The following is an 18,056-nucleotide window of genomic DNA, read 5'->3' on the forward strand; positions in this document are numbered from 1 at the left end:
GGAGCCTTAATCCAGCGCCTTAGACCGCTCGGCCACGCTACCTCCCTGCTAGTCGCCGAAAGCGGAACTTGACCCGTTGCCCGGCCCGCTTTAGTGCTTTGCCTTTTCTCCTTGGAAAGTCTGGAGACAGGCAGTGGAAGGGCAGGCAAACTGTCAGGTGCGCAGAGGAGGGGAGACCATGAGGCAAGGTGGGAGATGGGGGCAAGAAGTGAGAAAAAAACTAATCGCAAGCTAGGGCAGGATTCGGAAAGTGAAGCCGAAAAGGGGCTTAGCATGCAGCCCAGGGGTTTCTTTGACTGTCCTAAGCCCACAGGGACTTTGCCGTCCTCAGCTCATGAGACTTGAGATGGGTAGCTTGATTTGCTGAGGAAATGCGGGATGACAGATTCAACTCTGGAGTCAAACATAGCCCGGAACTATCGCCTTAAACTGAGTTTTAAGCCTGGTGCCGATAAAAAGAAAGAAATTAGCCTTAGATCGGGCAAGCCGTTTGACGGGGGAAAATGAGACCCCCTAGGCCAGCTAGGTGGTCGCTGGATGCTGTGCAGACATCAGCAGCTGTTCATTTCATGCCCTCACGTCTCCTCGTTAGTATAGTGGTCAGTATCCCTGTCACGCGGGAGACCGGGGTTCAATTCCCCGACGGGGAGGTTAAACCTTTTCTGGATTTTTTTTAGTTCTTGACAAATATTCTTGAAGATTAGGCTGAGTCAAGTAGGGAATGGGTGCCAAGAACTGACTCTTTAAGAAAAAAGCACCGGCAACGCTAGTCATCGTACAATATTTGTGCACAATTGCTTACATTAGGCGGCCGGTCCACTTTATTGAGTCCCCCTCAGCACCATTTAGTGCTCCTGTTGTCTGCGAAGTCCAAATTGTAACCCTGAATCAGTTCCTCTTCTGACCCTTTGTATCATGTTACATGACGAGTAATGATCACCTGTTAGCTTTATCCCTAATTATAACTCTCACTCTTTCCCTGCATCTAACCCTAGCTCTAATCCCATCATTAACCTCGGTCCGGGCACACGCGTGAACCCTTACTCTCATCTCAGCCTCTCCTGGTGATACATCACACCTGGGATCGTTTGCTCCCTGTGGGCTGTGGGAAATTTGCTACCAGCACGCCCTGGAAGTGGGGCTCATTCCGCTGCAACGGGAGGTCTTCCCAGGACGCGTCACAGCTCAACGCAAGAGCTCCTGGGTTTCGAAGGCTCTTGCAGCAAGCCTTCACAAAGCAGCAGGGAGCGCCGTTCCAGATGGGAAACTTGAGACTGGATGTCCAGAAAAGCAAGACGTCAGAAGCGAAACCTTTTTCCTGCAGGGTGTGGCATACCATCCGCTTGCTCATTGCGACAGAGGTGGCACTAATGAAGGAAGAGGTCAACGTTACGTTCTTCTTTAAAATGCAAGGCCAGGAAAAGTGGCAGCGGTGGGATTTGAACCCACGCCTCCGAAGAGACTGGAGCCTTAATCCAGCGCCTTAGACCGCTCGGCCACGCTACCTCCCTGCTAGTCGCCGAAAGCGGAACTTGACCCGTTGCCCGGCCCGCTTTAGTGCTTTGCCTTTTCTCCTTGGAAAGTCTGGAGACAGGCAGTGGAAGGGCAGGCAAACTGTCAGGTGCGCAGAGGAGGGGAGACCATGAGGCAAGGTGGGAGATGGGGGCAAGAAGTGAGAAAAAAACTAATCGCAAGCTAGGGCAGGATTCGGAAAGTGAAGCCGAAAAGGGGCTTAGCATGCAGCCCAGGGGTTTCTTTGACTGTCCTAAGCCCACAGGGACTTTGCCGTCCTCAGCTCATGAGACTTGAGATGGGTAGCTTGATTTGCTGAGGAAATGCGGGATGACAGATTCAACTCTGGAGTCAAACATAGCCCGGAACTATCGCCTTAAACTGAGTTTTAAGCCTGGTGCCGATAAAAAGAAAGAAATTAGCCTTAGATCGGGCAAGCCGTTTGACGGGGGAAAATGAGACCCCCTAGGCCAGCTAGGTGGTCGCTGGATGCTGTGCAGACATCAGCAGCTGTTCATTTCATGCCCTCACGTCTCCTCGTTAGTATAGTGGTCAGTATCCCTGTCACGCGGGAGACCGGGGTTCAATTCCCCGACGGGGAGGTTAAACCTTTTCTGGATTTTTTTTAGTTCTTGACAAATATTCTTGAAGATTAGGCTGAGTCAAGTAGGGAATGGGTGCCAAGAACTGACTCTTTAAGAAAAAAGCACCGGCAACGCTAGTCATCGTACAATATTTGTGCACAATTGCTTACATTAGGCGGCCGGTCCACTTTATTGAGTCCCCCTCAGCACCATTTAGTGCTCCTGTTGTCTGCGAAGTCCAAATTGTAACCCTGAATCAGTTCCTCTTCTGACCCTTTGTATCATGTTACATGACGAGTAATGATCACCTGTTAGCTTTATCCCTAATTATAACTCTCACTCTTTCCCTGCATCTAACCCTAGCTCTAATCCCATCATTAACCTCGGTCCGGGCACACGCGTGAACCCTTACTCTCATCTCAGCCTCTCCTGGTGATACATCACACCTGGGATCGTTTGCTCCCTGTGGGCTGTGGGAAATTTGCTACCAGCACGCCCTGGAAGTGGGGCTCATTCCGCTGCAACGGGAGGTCTTCCCAGGACGCGTCACAGCTCAACGCAAGAGCTCCTGGGTTTCGAAGGCTCTTGCAGCAAGCCTTCACAAAGCAGCAGGGAGCGCCGTTCCAGATGGGAAACTTGAGACTGGATGTCCAGAAAAGCAAGACGTCAGAAGCGAAACCTTTTTCCTGCAGGGTGTGGCATACCATCCGCTTGCTCATTGCGACAGAGGTGGCACTAATGAAGGAAGAGGTCAACGTTACGTTCTTCTTTAAAATGCAAGGCCAGGAAAAGTGGCAGCGGTGGGATTTGAACCCACGCCTCCGAAGAGACTGGAGCCTTAATCCAGCGCCTTAGACCGCTCGGCCACGCTACCTCCCTGCTAGTCGCCGAAAGCGGAACTTGACCCGTTGCCCGGCCCGCTTTAGTGCTTTGCCTTTTCTCCTTGGAAAGTCTGGAGACAGGCAGTGGAAGGGCAGGCAAACTGTCAGGTGCGCAGAGGAGGGGAGACCATGAGGCAAGGTGGGAGATGGGGGCAAGAAGTGAGAAAAAAACTAATCGCAAGCTAGGGCAGGATTCGGAAAGTGAAGCCGAAAAGGGGCTTAGCATGCAGCCCAGGGGTTTCTTTGACTGTCCTAAGCCCACAGGGACTTTGCCGTCCTCAGCTCATGAGACTTGAGATGGGTAGCTTGATTTGCTGAGGAAATGCGGGATGACAGATTCAACTCTGGAGTCAAACATAGCCCGGAACTATCGCCTTAAACTGAGTTTTAAGCCTGGTGCCGATAAAAAGAAAGAAATTAGCCTTAGATCGGGCAAGCCGTTTGACGGGGGAAAATGAGACCCCCTAGGCCAGCTAGGTGGTCGCTGGATGCTGTGCAGACATCAGCAGCTGTTCATTTCATGCCCTCACGTCTCCTCGTTAGTATAGTGGTCAGTATCCCTGTCACGCGGGAGACCGGGGTTCAATTCCCCGACGGGGAGGTTAAACCTTTTCTGGATTTTTTTTAGTTCTTGACAAATATTCTTGAAGATTAGGCTGAGTCAAGTAGGGAATGGGTGCCAAGAACTGACTCTTTAAGAAAAAAGCACCGGCAACGCTAGTCATCGTACAATATTTGTGCACAATTGCTTACATTAGGCGGCCGGTCCACTTTATTGAGTCCCCCTCAGCACCATTTAGTGCTCCTGTTGTCTGCGAAGTCCAAATTGTAACCCTGAATCAGTTCCTCTTCTGACCCTTTGTATCATGTTACATGACGAGTAATGATCACCTGTTAGCTTTATCCCTAATTATAACTCTCACTCTTTCCCTGCATCTAACCCTAGCTCTAATCCCATCATTAACCTCGGTCCGGGCACACGCGTGAACCCTTACTCTCATCTCAGCCTCTCCTGGTGATACATCACACCTGGGATCGTTTGCTCCCTGTGGGCTGTGGGAAATTTGCTACCAGCACGCCCTGGAAGTGGGGCTCATTCCGCTGCAACGGGAGGTCTTCCCAGGACGCGTCACAGCTCAACGCAAGAGCTCCTGGGTTTCGAAGGCTCTTGCAGCAAGCCTTCACAAAGCAGCAGGGAGCGCCGTTCCAGATGGGAAACTTGAGACTGGATGTCCAGAAAAGCAAGACGTCAGAAGCGAAACCTTTTTCCTGCAGGGTGTGGCATACCATCCGCTTGCTCATTGCGACAGAGGTGGCACTAATGAAGGAAGAGGTCAACGTTACGTTCTTCTTTAAAATGCAAGGCCAGGAAAAGTGGCAGCGGTGGGATTTGAACCCACGCCTCCGAAGAGACTGGAGCCTTAATCCAGCGCCTTAGACCGCTCGGCCACGCTACCTCCCTGCTAGTCGCCGAAAGCGGAACTTGACCCGTTGCCCGGCCCGCTTTAGTGCTTTGCCTTTTCTCCTTGGAAAGTCTGGAGACAGGCAGTGGAAGGGCAGGCAAACTGTCAGGTGCGCAGAGGAGGGGAGACCATGAGGCAAGGTGGGAGATGGGGGCAAGAAGTGAGAAAAAAACTAATCGCAAGCTAGGGCAGGATTCGGAAAGTGAAGCCGAAAAGGGGCTTAGCATGCAGCCCAGGGGTTTCTTTGACTGTCCTAAGCCCACAGGGACTTTGCCGTCCTCAGCTCATGAGACTTGAGATGGGTAGCTTGATTTGCTGAGGAAATGCGGGATGACAGATTCAACTCTGGAGTCAAACATAGCCCGGAACTATCGCCTTAAACTGAGTTTTAAGCCTGGTGCCGATAAAAAGAAAGAAATTAGCCTTAGATCGGGCAAGCCGTTTGACGGGGGAAAATGAGACCCCCTAGGCCAGCTAGGTGGTCGCTGGATGCTGTGCAGACATCAGCAGCTGTTCATTTCATGCCCTCACGTCTCCTCGTTAGTATAGTGGTCAGTATCCCCGCCTGTCACGCGGGAGACCGGGGTTCAATTCCCCGACGGGGAGGTTAAACCTTTTCTGGATTTTTTTTAGTTCTTGACAAATATTCTTGAAGATTAGGCTGAGTCAAGTAGGGAATGGGTGCCAAGAACTGACTCTTTAAGAAAAAAGCACCGGCAACGCTAGTCATCGTACAATATTTGTGCACAATTGCTTACATTAGGCGGCCGGTCCACTTTATTGAGTCCCCCTCAGCACCATTTAGTGCTCCTGTTGTCTGCGAAGTCCAAATTGTAACCCTGAATCAGTTCCTCTTCTGACCCTTTGTATCATGTTACATGACGAGTAATGATCACCTGTTAGCTTTATCCCTAATTATAACTCTCACTCTTTCCCTGCATCTAACCCTAGCTCTAATCCCATCATTAACCTCGGTCCGGGCACACGCGTGAACCCTTACTCTCATCTCAGCCTCTCCTGGTGATACATCACACCTGGGATCGTTTGCTCCCTGTGGGCTGTGGGAAATTTGCTACCAGCACGCCCTGGAAGTGGGGCTCATTCCGCTGCAACGGGAGGTCTTCCCAGGACGCGTCACAGCTCAACGCAAGAGCTCCTGGGTTTCGAAGGCTCTTGCAGCAAGCCTTCACAAAGCAGCAGGGAGCGCCGTTCCAGATGGGAAACTTGAGACTGGATGTCCAGAAAAGCAAGACGTCAGAAGCGAAACCTTTTTCCTGCAGGGTGTGGCATACCATCCGCTTGCTCATTGCGACAGAGGTGGCACTAATGAAGGAAGAGGTCAACGTTACGTTCTTCTTTAAAATGCAAGGCCAGGAAAAGTGGCAGCGGTGGGATTTGAACCCACGCCTCCGAAGAGACTGGAGCCTTAATCCAGCGCCTTAGACCGCTCGGCCACGCTACCTCCCTGCTAGTCGCCGAAAGCGGAACTTGACCCGTTGCCCGGCCCGCTTTAGTGCTTTGCCTTTTCTCCTTGGAAAGTCTGGAGACAGGCAGTGGAAGGGCAGGCAAACTGTCAGGTGCGCAGAGGAGGGGAGACCATGAGGCAAGGTGGGAGATGGGGGCAAGAAGTGAGAAAAAAACTAATCGCAAGCTAGGGCAGGATTCGGAAAGTGAAGCCGAAAAGGGGCTTAGCATGCAGCCCAGGGGTTTCTTTGACTGTCCTAAGCCCACAGGGACTTTGCCGTCCTCAGCTCATGAGACTTGAGATGGGTAGCTTGATTTGCTGAGGAAATGCGGGATGACAGATTCAACTCTGGAGTCAAACATAGCCCGGAACTATCGCCTTAAACTGAGTTTTAAGCCTGGTGCCGATAAAAAGAAAGAAATTAGCCTTAGATCGGGCAAGCCGTTTGACGGGGGAAAATGAGACCCCCTAGGCCAGCTAGGTGGTCGCTGGATGCTGTGCAGACATCAGCAGCTGTTCATTTCATGCCCTCACGTCTCCTCGTTAGTATAGTGGTCAGTATCCCCGCCTGTCACGCGGGAGACCGGGGTTCAATTCCCCGACGGGGAGGTTAAACCTTTTCTGGATTTTTTTTAGTTCTTGACAAATATTCTTGAAGATTAGGCTGAGTCAAGTAGGGAATGGGTGCCAAGAACTGACTCTTTAAGAAAAAAGCACCGGCAACGCTAGTCATCGTACAATATTTGTGCACAATTGCTTACATTAGGCGGCCGGTCCACTTTATTGAGTCCCCCTCAGCACCATTTAGTGCTCCTGTTGTCTGCGAAGTCCAAATTGTAACCCTGAATCAGTTCCTCTTCTGACCCTTTGTATCATGTTACATGACGAGTAATGATCACCTGTTAGCTTTATCCCTAATTATAACTCTCACTCTTTCCCTGCATCTAACCCTAGCTCTAATCCCATCATTAACCTCGGTCCGGGCACACGCGTGAACCCTTACTCTCATCTCAGCCTCTCCTGGTGATACATCACACCTGGGATCGTTTGCTCCCTGTGGGCTGTGGGAAATTTGCTACCAGCACGCCCTGGAAGTGGGGCTCATTCCGCTGCAACGGGAGGTCTTCCCAGGACGCGTCACAGCTCAACGCAAGAGCTCCTGGGTTTCGAAGGCTCTTGCAGCAAGCCTTCACAAAGCAGCAGGGAGCGCCGTTCCAGATGGGAAACTTGAGACTGGATGTCCAGAAAAGCAAGACGTCAGAAGCGAAACCTTTTTCCTGCAGGGTGTGGCATACCATCCGCTTGCTCATTGCGACAGAGGTGGCACTAATGAAGGAAGAGGTCAACGTTACGTTCTTCTTTAAAATGCAAGGCCAGGAAAAGTGGCAGCGGTGGGATTTGAACCCACGCCTCCGAAGAGACTGGAGCCTTAATCCAGCGCCTTAGACCGCTCGGCCACGCTACCTCCCTGCTAGTCGCCGAAAGCGGAACTTGACCCGTTGCCCGGCCCGCTTTAGTGCTTTGCCTTTTCTCCTTGGAAAGTCTGGAGACAGGCAGTGGAAGGGCAGGCAAACTGTCAGGTGCGCAGAGGAGGGGAGACCATGAGGCAAGGTGGGAGATGGGGGCAAGAAGTGAGAAAAAAACTAATCGCAAGCTAGGGCAGGATTCGGAAAGTGAAGCCGAAAAGGGGCTTAGCATGCAGCCCAGGGGTTTCTTTGACTGTCCTAAGCCCACAGGGACTTTGCCGTCCTCAGCTCATGAGACTTGAGATGGGTAGCTTGATTTGCTGAGGAAATGCGGGATGACAGATTCAACTCTGGAGTCAAACATAGCCCGGAACTATCGCCTTAAACTGAGTTTTAAGCCTGGTGCCGATAAAAAGAAAGAAATTAGCCTTAGATCGGGCAAGCCGTTTGACGGGGGAAAATGAGACCCCCTAGGCCAGCTAGGTGGTCGCTGGATGCTGTGCAGACATCAGCAGCTGTTCATTTCATGCCCTCACGTCTCCTCGTTAGTATAGTGGTCAGTATCCCCGCCTGTCACGCGGGAGACCGGGGTTCAATTCCCCGACGGGGAGGTTAAACCTTTTCTGGATTTTTTTTAGTTCTTGACAAATATTCTTGAAGATTAGGCTGAGTCAAGTAGGGAATGGGTGCCAAGAACTGACTCTTTAAGAAAAAAGCACCGGCAACGCTAGTCATCGTACAATATTTGTGCACAATTGCTTACATTAGGCGGCCGGTCCACTTTATTGAGTCCCCCTCAGCACCATTTAGTGCTCCTGTTGTCTGCGAAGTCCAAATTGTAACCCTGAATCAGTTCCTCTTCTGACCCTTTGTATCATGTTACATGACGAGTAATGATCACCTGTTAGCTTTATCCCTAATTATAACTCTCACTCTTTCCCTGCATCTAACCCTAGCTCTAATCCCATCATTAACCTCGGTCCGGGCACACGCGTGAACCCCTACTCTCATCTCAGCCTCTCCTGGTGATACATCACACCTGGGATCGTTTGCTCCCTGTGGGCTGTGGGAAATTTGCTACCAGCACGCCCTGGAAGTGGGGCTCATTCCGCTGCAACGGGAGGTCTTCCCAGGACGCGTCACAGCTCAACGCAAGAGCTCCTGGGTTTCGAAGGCTCTTGCAGCAAGCCTTCACAAAGCAGCAGGGAGCGCCGTTCCAGATGGGAAACTTGAGACTGGATGTCCAGAAAAGCAAGACGTCAGAAGCGAAACCTTTTTCCTGCAGGGTGTGGCATACCATCCGCTTGCTCATTGCGACAGAGGTGGCACTAATGAAGGAAGAGGTCAACGTTACGTTCTTCTTTAAAATGCAAGGCCAGGAAAAGTGGCAGCAGTGGGATTTGAACCCACGCCTCCGAAGAGACTGGAGCCTTAATCCAGCGCCTTAGACCGCTCGGCCACGCTACCTCCCTGCTAGTCGCCGAAAGCGGAACTTGACCCGTTGCCCGGCCCGCTTTAGTGCTTTGCCTTTTCTCCTTGGAAAGTCTGGAGACAGGCAGTGGAAGGGCAGGCAAACTGTCAGGTGCGCAGAGGAGGGGAGACCATGAGGCAAGGTGGGAGATGGGGGCAAGAAGTGAGAAAAAAACTAATCGCAAGCTAGGGCAGGATTCGGAAAGTGAAGCCGAAAAGGGGCTTAGCATGCAGCCCAGGGGTTTCTTTGACTGTCCTAAGCCCACAGGGACTTTGCCGTCCTCAGCTCATGAGACTTGAGATGGGTAGCTTGATTTGCTGAGGAAATGCGGGATGACAGATTCAACTCTGGAGTCAAACATAGCCCGGAACTATCGCCTTAAACTGAGTTTTAAGCCTGGTGCCGATAAAAAGAAAGAAATTAGCCTTAGATCGGGCAAGCCGTTTGACGGGGGAAAATGAGACCCCCTAGGCCAGCTAGGTGGTCGCTGGATGCTGTGCAGACATCAGCAGCTGTTCATTTCATGCCCTCACGTCTCCTCGTTAGTATAGTGGTCAGTATCCCTGTCACGCGGGAGACCGGGGTTCAATTCCCCGACGGGGAGGTTAAACCTTTTCTGGATTTTTTTTAGTTCTTGACAAATATTCTTGAAGATTAGGCTGAGTCAAGTAGGGAATGGGTGCCAAGAACTGACTCTTTAAGAAAAAAGCACCGGCAACGCTAGTCATCGTACAATATTTGTGCACAATTGCTTACATTAGGCGGCCGGTCCACTTTATTGAGTCCCCCTCAGCACCATTTAGTGCTCCTGTTGTCTGCGAAGTCCAAATTGTAACCCTGAATCAGTTCCTCTTCTGACCCTTTGTATCATGTTACATGACGAGTAATGATCACCTGTTAGCTTTATCCCTAATTATAACTCTCACTCTTTCCCTGCATCTAACCCTAGCTCTAATCCCATCATTAACCTCGGTCCGGGCACACGCGTGAACCCTTACTCTCATCTCAGCCTCTCCTGGTGATACATCACACCTGGGATCGTTTGCTCCCTGTGGGCTGTGGGAAATTTGCTACCAGCACGCCCTGGAAGTGGGGCTCATTCCGCTGCAACGGGAGGTCTTCCCAGGACGCGTCACAGCTCAACGCAAGAGCTCCTGGGTTTCGAAGGCTCTTGCAGCAAGCCTTCACAAAGCAGCAGGGAGCGCCGTTCCAGATGGGAAACTTGAGACTGGATGTCCAGAAAAGCAAGACGTCAGAAGCGAAACCTTTTTCCTGCAGGGTGTGGCATACCATCCGCTTGCTCATTGCGACAGAGGTGGCACTAATGAAGGAAGAGGTCAACGTTACGTTCTTCTTTAAAATGCAAGGCCAGGAAAAGTGGCAGCGGTGGGATTTGAACCCACGCCTCCGAAGAGACTGGAGCCTTAATCCAGCGCCTTAGACCGCTCGGCCACGCTACCTCCCTGCTAGTCGCCGAAAGCGGAACTTGACCCGTTGCCCGGCCCGCTTTAGTGCTTTGCCTTTTCTCCTTGGAAAGTCTGGAGACAGGCAGTGGAAGGGCAGGCAAACTGTCAGGTGCGCAGAGGAGGGGAGACCATGAGGCAAGGTGGGAGATGGGGGCAAGAAGTGAGAAAAAAACTAATCGCAAGCTAGGGCAGGATTCGGAAAGTGAAGCCGAAAAGGGGCTTAGCATGCAGCCCAGGGGTTTCTTTGACTGTCCTAAGCCCACAGGGACTTTGCCGTCCTCAGCTCATGAGACTTGAGATGGGTAGCTTGATTTGCTGAGGAAATGCGGGATGACAGATTCAACTCTGGAGTCAAACATAGCCCGGAACTATCGCCTTAAACTGAGTTTTAAGCCTGGTGCCGATAAAAAGAAAGAAATTAGCCTTAGATCGGGCAAGCCGTTTGACGGGGGAAAATGAGACCCCCTAGGCCAGCTAGGTGGTCGCTGGATGCTGTGCAGACATCAGCAGCTGTTCATTTCATGCCCTCACGTCTCCTCGTTAGTATAGTGGTCAGTATCCCTGTCACGCGGGAGACCGGGGTTCAATTCCCCGACGGGGAGGTTAAACCTTTTCTGGATTTTTTTTAGTTCTTGACAAATATTCTTGAAGATTAGGCTGAGTCAAGTAGGGAATGGGTGCCAAGAACTGACTCTTTAAGAAAAAAGCACCGGCAACGCTAGTCATCGTACAATATTTGTGCACAATTGCTTACATTAGGCGGCCGGTCCACTTTATTGAGTCCCCCTCAGCACCATTTAGTGCTCCTGTTGTCTGCGAAGTCCAAATTGTAACCCTGAATCAGTTCCTCTTCTGACCCTTTGTATCATGTTACATGACGAGTAATGATCACCTGTTAGCTTTATCCCTAATTATAACTCTCACTCTTTCCCTGCATCTAACCCTAGCTCTAATCCCATCATTAACCTCGGTCCGGGCACACGCGTGAACCCTTACTCTCATCTCAGCCTCTCCTGGTGATACATCACACCTGGGATCGTTTGCTCCCTGTGGGCTGTGGGAAATTTGCTACCAGCACGCCCTGGAAGTGGGGCTCATTCCGCTGCAACGGGAGGTCTTCCCAGGACGCGTCACAGCTCAACGCAAGAGCTCCTGGGTTTCGAAGGCTCTTGCAGCAAGCCTTCACAAAGCAGCAGGGAGCGCCGTTCCAGATGGGAAACTTGAGACTGGATGTCCAGAAAAGCAAGACGTCAGAAGCGAAACCTTTTTCCTGCAGGGTGTGGCATACCATCCGCTTGCTCATTGCGACAGAGGTGGCACTAATGAAGGAAGAGGTCAACGTTACGTTCTTCTTTAAAATGCAAGGCCAGGAAAAGTGGCAGCGGTGGGATTTGAACCCACGCCTCCGAAGAGACTGGAGCCTTAATCCAGCGCCTTAGACCGCTCGGCCACGCTACCTCCCTGCTAGTCGCCGAAAGCGGAACTTGACCCGTTGCCCGGCCCGCTTTAGTGCTTTGCCTTTTCTCCTTGGAAAGTCTGGAGACAGGCAGTGGAAGGGCAGGCAAACTGTCAGGTGCGCAGAGGAGGGGAGACCATGAGGCAAGGTGGGAGATGGGGGCAAGAAGTGAGAAAAAAACTAATCGCAAGCTAGGGCAGGATTCGGAAAGTGAAGCCGAAAAGGGGCTTAGCATGCAGCCCAGGGGTTTCTTTGACTGTCCTAAGCCCACAGGGACTTTGCCGTCCTCAGCTCATGAGACTTGAGATGGGTAGCTTGATTTGCTGAGGAAATGCGGGATGACAGATTCAACTCTGGAGTCAAACATAGCCCGGAACTATCGCCTTAAACTGAGTTTTAAGCCTGGTGCCGATAAAAAGAAAGAAATTAGCCTTAGATCGGGCAAGCCGTTTGACGGGGGAAAATGAGACCCCCTAGGCCAGCTAGGTGGTCGCTGGATGCTGTGCAGACATCAGCAGCTGTTCATTTCATGCCCTCACGTCTCCTCGTTAGTATAGTGGTCAGTATCCCCGCCTGTCACGCGGGAGACCGGGGTTCAATTCCCCGACGGGGAGGTTAAACCTTTTCTGGATTTTTTTTAGTTCTTGACAAATATTCTTGAAGATTAGGCTGAGTCAAGTAGGGAATGGGTGCCAAGAACTGACTCTTTAAGAAAAAAGCACCGGCAACGCTAGTCATCGTACAATATTTGTGCACAATTGCTTACATTAGGCGGCCGGTCCACTTTATTGAGTCCCCCTCAGCACCATTTAGTGCTCCTGTTGTCTGCGAAGTCCAAATTGTAACCCTGAATCAGTTCCTCTTCTGACCCTTTGTATCATGTTACATGACGAGTAATGATCACCTGTTAGCTTTATCCCTAATTATAACTCTCACTCTTTCCCTGCATCTAACCCTAGCTCTAATCCCATCATTAACCTCGGTCCGGGCACACGCGTGAACCCTTACTCTCATCTCAGCCTCTCCTGGTGATACATCACACCTGGGATCGTTTGCTCCCTGTGGGCTGTGGGAAATTTGCTACCAGCACGCCCTGGAAGTGGGGCTCATTCCGCTGCAACGGGAGGTCTTCCCAGGACGCGTCACAGCTCAACGCAAGAGCTCCTGGGTTTCGAAGGCTCTTGCAGCAAGCCTTCACAAAGCAGCAGGGAGCGCCGTTCCAGATGGGAAACTTGAGACTGGATGTCCAGAAAAGCAAGACGTCAGAAGCGAAACCTTTTTCCTGCAGGGTGTGGCATACCATCCGCTTGCTCATTGCGACAGAGGTGGCACTAATGAAGGAAGAGGTCAACGTTACGTTCTTCTTTAAAATGCAAGGCCAGGAAAAGTGGCAGCGGTGGGATTTGAACCCACGCCTCCGAAGAGACTGGAGCCTTAATCCAGCGCCTTAGACCGCTCGGCCACGCTACCTCCCTGCTAGTCGCCGAAAGCGGAACTTGACCCGTTGCCCGGCCCGCTTTAGTGCTTTGCCTTTTCTCCTTGGAAAGTCTGGAGACAGGCAGTGGAAGGGCAGGCAAACTGTCAGGTGCGCAGAGGAGGGGAGACCATGAGGCAAGGTGGGAGATGGGGGCAAGAAGTGAGAAAAAAACTAATCGCAAGCTAGGGCAGGATTCGGAAAGTGAAGCCGAAAAGGGGCTTAGCATGCAGCCCAGGGGTTTCTTTGACTGTCCTAAGCCCACAGGGACTTTGCCGTCCTCAGCTCATGAGACTTGAGATGGGTAGCTTGATTTGCTGAGGAAATGCGGGATGACAGATTCAACTCTGGAGTCAAACATAGCCCGGAACTATCGCCTTAAACTGAGTTTTAAGCCTGGTGCCGATAAAAAGAAAGAAATTAGCCTTAGATCGGGCAAGCCGTTTGACGGGGGAAAATGAGACCCCCTAGGCCAGCTAGGTGGTCGCTGGATGCTGTGCAGACATCAGCAGCTGTTCATTTCATGCCCTCACGTCTCCTCGTTAGTATAGTGGTCAGTATCCCCGCCTGTCACGCGGGAGACCGGGGTTCAATTCCCCGACGGGGAGGTTAAACCTTTTCTGGATTTTTTTTAGTTCTTGACAAATATTCTTGAAGATTAGGCTGAGTCAAGTAGGGAATGGGTGCCAAGAACTGACTCTTTAAGAAAAAAGCACCGGCAACGCTAGTCATCGTACAATATTTGTGCACAATTGCTTACATTAGGCGGCCGGTCCACTTTATTGAGTCCCCCTCAGCACCATTTAGTGCTCCTGTTGTCTGCGAAGTCCAAATTGTAACCCTGAATCAGTTCCTCTTCTGACCCTTTGTATCATGTTACATGACGAGTAATGATCACCTGTTAGCTTTATCCCTAATTATAACTCTCACTCTTTCCCTGCATCTAACCCTAGCTCTAATCCCATCATTAACCTCGGTCCGGGCACACGCGTGAACCCCTACTCTCATCTCAGCCTCTCCTGGTGATACATCACACCTGGGATCGTTTGCTCCCTGTGGGCTGTGGGAAATTTGCTACCAGCACGCCCTGGAAGTGGGGCTCATTCCGCTGCAACGGGAGGTCTTCCCAGGACGCGTCACAGCTCAACGCAAGAGCTCCTGGGTTTCGAAGGCTCTTGCAGCAAGCCTTCACAAAGCAGCAGGGAGCGCCGTTCCAGATGGGAAACTTGAGACTGGATGTCCAGAAAAGCAAGACGTCAGAAGCGAAACCTTTTTCCTGCAGGGTGTGGCATACCATCCGCTTGCTCATTGCGACAGAGGTGGCACTAATGAAGGAAGAGGTCAACGTTACGTTCTTCTTTAAAATGCAAGGCCAGGAAAAGTGGCAGCAGTGGGATTTGAACCCACGCCTCCGAAGAGACTGGAGCCTTAATCCAGCGCCTTAGACCGCTCGGCCACGCTACCTCCCTGCTAGTCGCCGAAAGCGGAACTTGACCCGTTGCCCGGCCCGCTTTAGTGCTTTGCCTTTTCTCCTTGGAAAGTCTGGAGACAGGCAGTGGAAGGGCAGGCAAACTGTCAGGTGCGCAGAGGAGGGGAGACCATGAGGCAAGGTGGGAGATGGGGGCAAGAAGTGAGAAAAAAACTAATCGCAAGCTAGGGCAGGATTCGGAAAGTGAAGCCGAAAAGGGGCTTAGCATGCAGCCCAGGGGTTTCTTTGACTGTCCTAAGCCCACAGGGACTTTGCCGTCCTCAGCTCATGAGACTTGAGATGGGTAGCTTGATTTGCTGAGGAAATGCGGGATGACAGATTCAACTCTGGAGTCAAACATAGCCCGGAACTATCGCCTTAAACTGAGTTTTAAGCCTGGTGCCGATAAAAAGAAAGAAATTAGCCTTAGATCGGGCAAGCCGTTTGACGGGGGAAAATGAGACCCCCTAGGCCAGCTAGGTGGTCGCTGGCTGCTGTGCAGACATCAGCAGCTGTTCATTTCATGCCCTCACGTCTCCTCGTTAGTATAGTGGTCAGTATCCCTGTCACGCGGGAGACCGGGGTTCAATTCCCCGACGGGGAGGTTAAACCTTTTCTGGATTTTTTTTAGTTCTTGACAAATATTCTTGAAGATTAGGCTGAGTCAAGTAGGGAATGGGTGCCAAGAACTGACTCTTTAAGAAAAAAGCACCGGCAACGCTAGTCATCGTACAATATTTGTGCACAATTGCTTACATTAGGCGGCCGGTCCACTTTATTGAGTCCCCCTCAGCACCATTTAGTGCTCCTGTTGTCTGCGAAGTCCAAATTGTAACCCTGAATCAGTTCCTCTTCTGACCCTTTGTATCATGTTACATGACGAGTAATGATCACCTGTTAGCTTTATCCCTAATTATAACTCTCACTCTTTCCCTGCATCTAACCCTAGCTCTAATCCCATCATTAACCTCGGTCCGGGCACACGCGTGAACCCCTACTCTCATCTCAGCCTCTCCTGGTGATACATCACACCTGGGATCGTTTGCTCCCTGTGGGCTGTGGGAAATTTGCTACCAGCACGCCCTGGAAGTGGGGCTCATTCCGCTGCAACGGGAGGTCTTCCCAGGACGCGTCACAGCTCAACGCAAGAGCTCCTGGGTTTCGAAGGCTCTTGCAGCAAGCCTTCACAAAGCAGCAGGGAGCGCCGTTCCAGATGGGAAACTTGAGACTGGATGTCCAGAAAAGCAAGACGTCAGAAGCGAAACCTTTTTCCTGCAGGGTGTGGCATACCATCCGCTTGCTCATTGCGACAGAGGTGGCACTAATGAAGGAAGAGGTCAACGTTACGTTCTTCTTTAAAATGCAAGGCCAGGAAAAGTGGCAGCGGTGGGATTTGAACCCACGCCTCCGAAGAGACTGGAGCCTTAATCCAGCGCCTTAGACCGCTCGGCCACGCTACCTACCTGCTAGTCGCCGAAAGCGGAACTTGACCCGTTGCCCGGCCTGCTTTAGTGCTTTGCCTTTTCTCCTTGGAAAGTCTGGAGACAGGCAGTGGAAGGGCAGGCAAACTGTCAGGTGCGCAGAGGAGGGGAGACCATGAGGCAAGGTGGGAGATGGGGGCAAGAAGTGAGAAAAAAACTAATCGCAAGCTAGGGCAGGATTCGGAAAGTGAAGCCGAAAAGGGGCTTAGCATGCAGCCCAGGGGTTTCTTTGACTGTCCTAAGCCCACAGGGACTTTGCCGTCCTCAGCTCATGAGACTTGAGATGGGTAGCTTGATTTGCTGAGGAAATGCGGGATGACAGATTCAACTCTGGAGTCAAACATAGCCCGGAACTATCGCCTTAAACTGAGTTTTAAGCCTGGTGCCGATAAAAAGAAAGAAATTAGCCTTAGATCGGGCAAGCCGTTTGACGGGGGAAAATGAGACCCCCTAGGCCAGCTAGGTGGTCGCTGGATGCTGTGCAGACATCAGCAGCTGTTCATTTCATGCCCTCACGTCTCCTCGTTAGTATAGTGGTCAGTATCCCTGTCACGCGGGAGACCGGGGTTCAATTCCCCGACGGGGAGGTTAAACCTTTTCTGGATTTTTTTTAGTTCTTGACAAATATTCTTGAAGATTAGGCTGAGTCAAGTAGGGAATGGGTGCCAAGAACTGACTCTTTAAGAAAAAAGCACCGGCAACGCTAGTCATCGTACAATATTTGTGCACAATTGCTTACATTAGGCGGCCGGTCCACTTTATTGAGTCCCCCTCAGCACCATTTAGTGCTCCTGTTGTCTGCGAAGTCCAAATTGTAACCCTGAATCAGTTCCTCTTCTGACCCTTTGTATCATGTTACATGACGAGTAATGATCACCTGTTAGCTTTATCCCTAATTATAACTCTCACTCTTTCCCTGCATCTAACCCTAGCTCTAATCCCATCATTAACCTCGGTCCGGGCACACGCGTGAACCCTTACTCTCATCTCAGCCTCTCCTGGTGATACATCACACCTGGGATCGTTTGCTCCCTGTGGGCTGTGGGAAATTTGCTACCAGCACGCCCTGGAAGTGGGGCTCATTCCGCTGCAACGGGAGGTCTTCCCAGGACGCGTCACAGCTCAACGCAAGAGCTCCTGGGTTTCGAAGGCTCTTGCAGCAAGCCTTCACAAAGCAGCAGGGAGCGCCGTTCCAGATGGGAAACTTGAGACTGGATGTCCAGAAAAGCAAGACGTCAGAAGCGAAACCTTTTTCCTGCAGGGTGTGGCATACCATCCGCTTGCTCATTGCGACAGAGGTGGCACTAATGAAGGAAGAGGTCAACGTTACGTTCTTCTTTAAAATGCAAGGCCAGGAAAAGTGGCAGCGGTGGGATTTGAACCCACGCCTCCGAAGAGACTGGAGCCTTAATCCAGCGCCTTAGACCGCTCGGCCACGCTACCTCCCTGCTAGTCGCCGAAAGCGGAACTTGACCCGTTGCCCGGCCCGCTTTAGTGCTTTGCCTTTTCTCCTTGGAAAGTCTGGAGACAGGCAGTGGAAGGGCAGGCAAACTGTCAGGTGCGCAGAGGAGGGGAGACCATGAGGCAAGGTGGGAGATGGGGGCAAGAAGTGAGAAAAAAACTAATCGCAAGCTAGGGCAGGATTCGGAAAGTGAAGCCGAAAAGGGGCTTAGCATGCAGCCCAGGGGTTTCTTTGACTGTCCTAAGCCCACAGGGACTTTGCCGTCCTCAGCTCATGAGACTTGAGATGGGTAGCTTGATTTGCTGAGGAAATGCGGGATGACAGATTCAACTCTGGAGTCAAACATAGCCCGGAACTATCGCCTTAAACTGAGTTTTAAGCCTGGTGCCGATAAAAAGAAAGAAATT

At 51.4% G+C, this 18,056-nt stretch overlaps 15 non-coding genes across 15 annotated transcripts; 5 read left to right on the top strand and 10 right to left on the bottom strand.

The window, feature by feature from the left end:
* Positions 1-1,424: 1,424 nt before the first annotated feature.
* On the bottom strand, positions 1,425-1,506 carry TRNAL-AAG (transfer RNA leucine (anticodon AAG)). The gene has a single exon. It is a non-coding gene; the product is annotated as a tRNA-Leu (tRNA).
* A 1,382-nt stretch (positions 1,507-2,888) lies between these two features.
* TRNAL-AAG (transfer RNA leucine (anticodon AAG)) lies at positions 2,889-2,970 on the bottom strand. Its single transcript has one exon. It is a non-coding gene; the product is annotated as a tRNA-Leu (tRNA).
* Positions 2,971-4,352: 1,382 nt separating this feature from the next.
* TRNAL-AAG (transfer RNA leucine (anticodon AAG)) lies at positions 4,353-4,434 on the bottom strand. Its single transcript has one exon. It is a non-coding gene; the product is annotated as a tRNA-Leu (tRNA).
* Positions 4,435-4,974: 540 nt separating this feature from the next.
* Positions 4,975-5,046, top strand: TRNAD-GUC (transfer RNA aspartic acid (anticodon GUC)). Its single transcript has one exon. It is a non-coding gene; the product is annotated as a tRNA-Asp (tRNA).
* Positions 5,047-5,820: 774 nt separating this feature from the next.
* Positions 5,821-5,902, bottom strand: TRNAL-AAG (transfer RNA leucine (anticodon AAG)). The gene has a single exon. It is a non-coding gene; the product is annotated as a tRNA-Leu (tRNA).
* Positions 5,903-6,442: 540 nt separating this feature from the next.
* TRNAD-GUC (transfer RNA aspartic acid (anticodon GUC)) lies at positions 6,443-6,514 on the top strand. Its single transcript has one exon. It is a non-coding gene; the product is annotated as a tRNA-Asp (tRNA).
* A 774-nt stretch (positions 6,515-7,288) lies between these two features.
* TRNAL-AAG (transfer RNA leucine (anticodon AAG)) lies at positions 7,289-7,370 on the bottom strand. Its single transcript has one exon. It is a non-coding gene; the product is annotated as a tRNA-Leu (tRNA).
* Positions 7,371-7,910: 540 nt separating this feature from the next.
* Positions 7,911-7,982, top strand: TRNAD-GUC (transfer RNA aspartic acid (anticodon GUC)). The gene has a single exon. It is a non-coding gene; the product is annotated as a tRNA-Asp (tRNA).
* A 2,238-nt stretch (positions 7,983-10,220) lies between these two features.
* TRNAL-AAG (transfer RNA leucine (anticodon AAG)) lies at positions 10,221-10,302 on the bottom strand. Its single transcript has one exon. It is a non-coding gene; the product is annotated as a tRNA-Leu (tRNA).
* A 1,382-nt stretch (positions 10,303-11,684) lies between these two features.
* On the bottom strand, positions 11,685-11,766 carry TRNAL-AAG (transfer RNA leucine (anticodon AAG)). Its single transcript has one exon. It is a non-coding gene; the product is annotated as a tRNA-Leu (tRNA).
* A 540-nt stretch (positions 11,767-12,306) lies between these two features.
* On the top strand, positions 12,307-12,378 carry TRNAD-GUC (transfer RNA aspartic acid (anticodon GUC)). Its single transcript has one exon. It is a non-coding gene; the product is annotated as a tRNA-Asp (tRNA).
* A 774-nt stretch (positions 12,379-13,152) lies between these two features.
* TRNAL-AAG (transfer RNA leucine (anticodon AAG)) lies at positions 13,153-13,234 on the bottom strand. Its single transcript has one exon. It is a non-coding gene; the product is annotated as a tRNA-Leu (tRNA).
* Positions 13,235-13,774: 540 nt separating this feature from the next.
* Positions 13,775-13,846, top strand: TRNAD-GUC (transfer RNA aspartic acid (anticodon GUC)). Its single transcript has one exon. It is a non-coding gene; the product is annotated as a tRNA-Asp (tRNA).
* A 2,238-nt stretch (positions 13,847-16,084) lies between these two features.
* Positions 16,085-16,166, bottom strand: TRNAL-AAG (transfer RNA leucine (anticodon AAG)). The gene has a single exon. It is a non-coding gene; the product is annotated as a tRNA-Leu (tRNA).
* Positions 16,167-17,548: 1,382 nt separating this feature from the next.
* On the bottom strand, positions 17,549-17,630 carry TRNAL-AAG (transfer RNA leucine (anticodon AAG)). The gene has a single exon. It is a non-coding gene; the product is annotated as a tRNA-Leu (tRNA).
* Positions 17,631-18,056: the final 426 nt, after the last annotated feature.

The sequence above is a fragment of the Ambystoma mexicanum genome, unplaced genomic scaffold (genome assembly GCF_040938575.1).
Source record: "Ambystoma mexicanum isolate Mex_15411 unplaced genomic scaffold, UKY_AmexF1_1 Mex_scaf20, whole genome shotgun sequence".
NCBI classification, from domain to species: Eukaryota; Metazoa; Chordata; class Amphibia; order Caudata; family Ambystomatidae; genus Ambystoma; species Ambystoma mexicanum.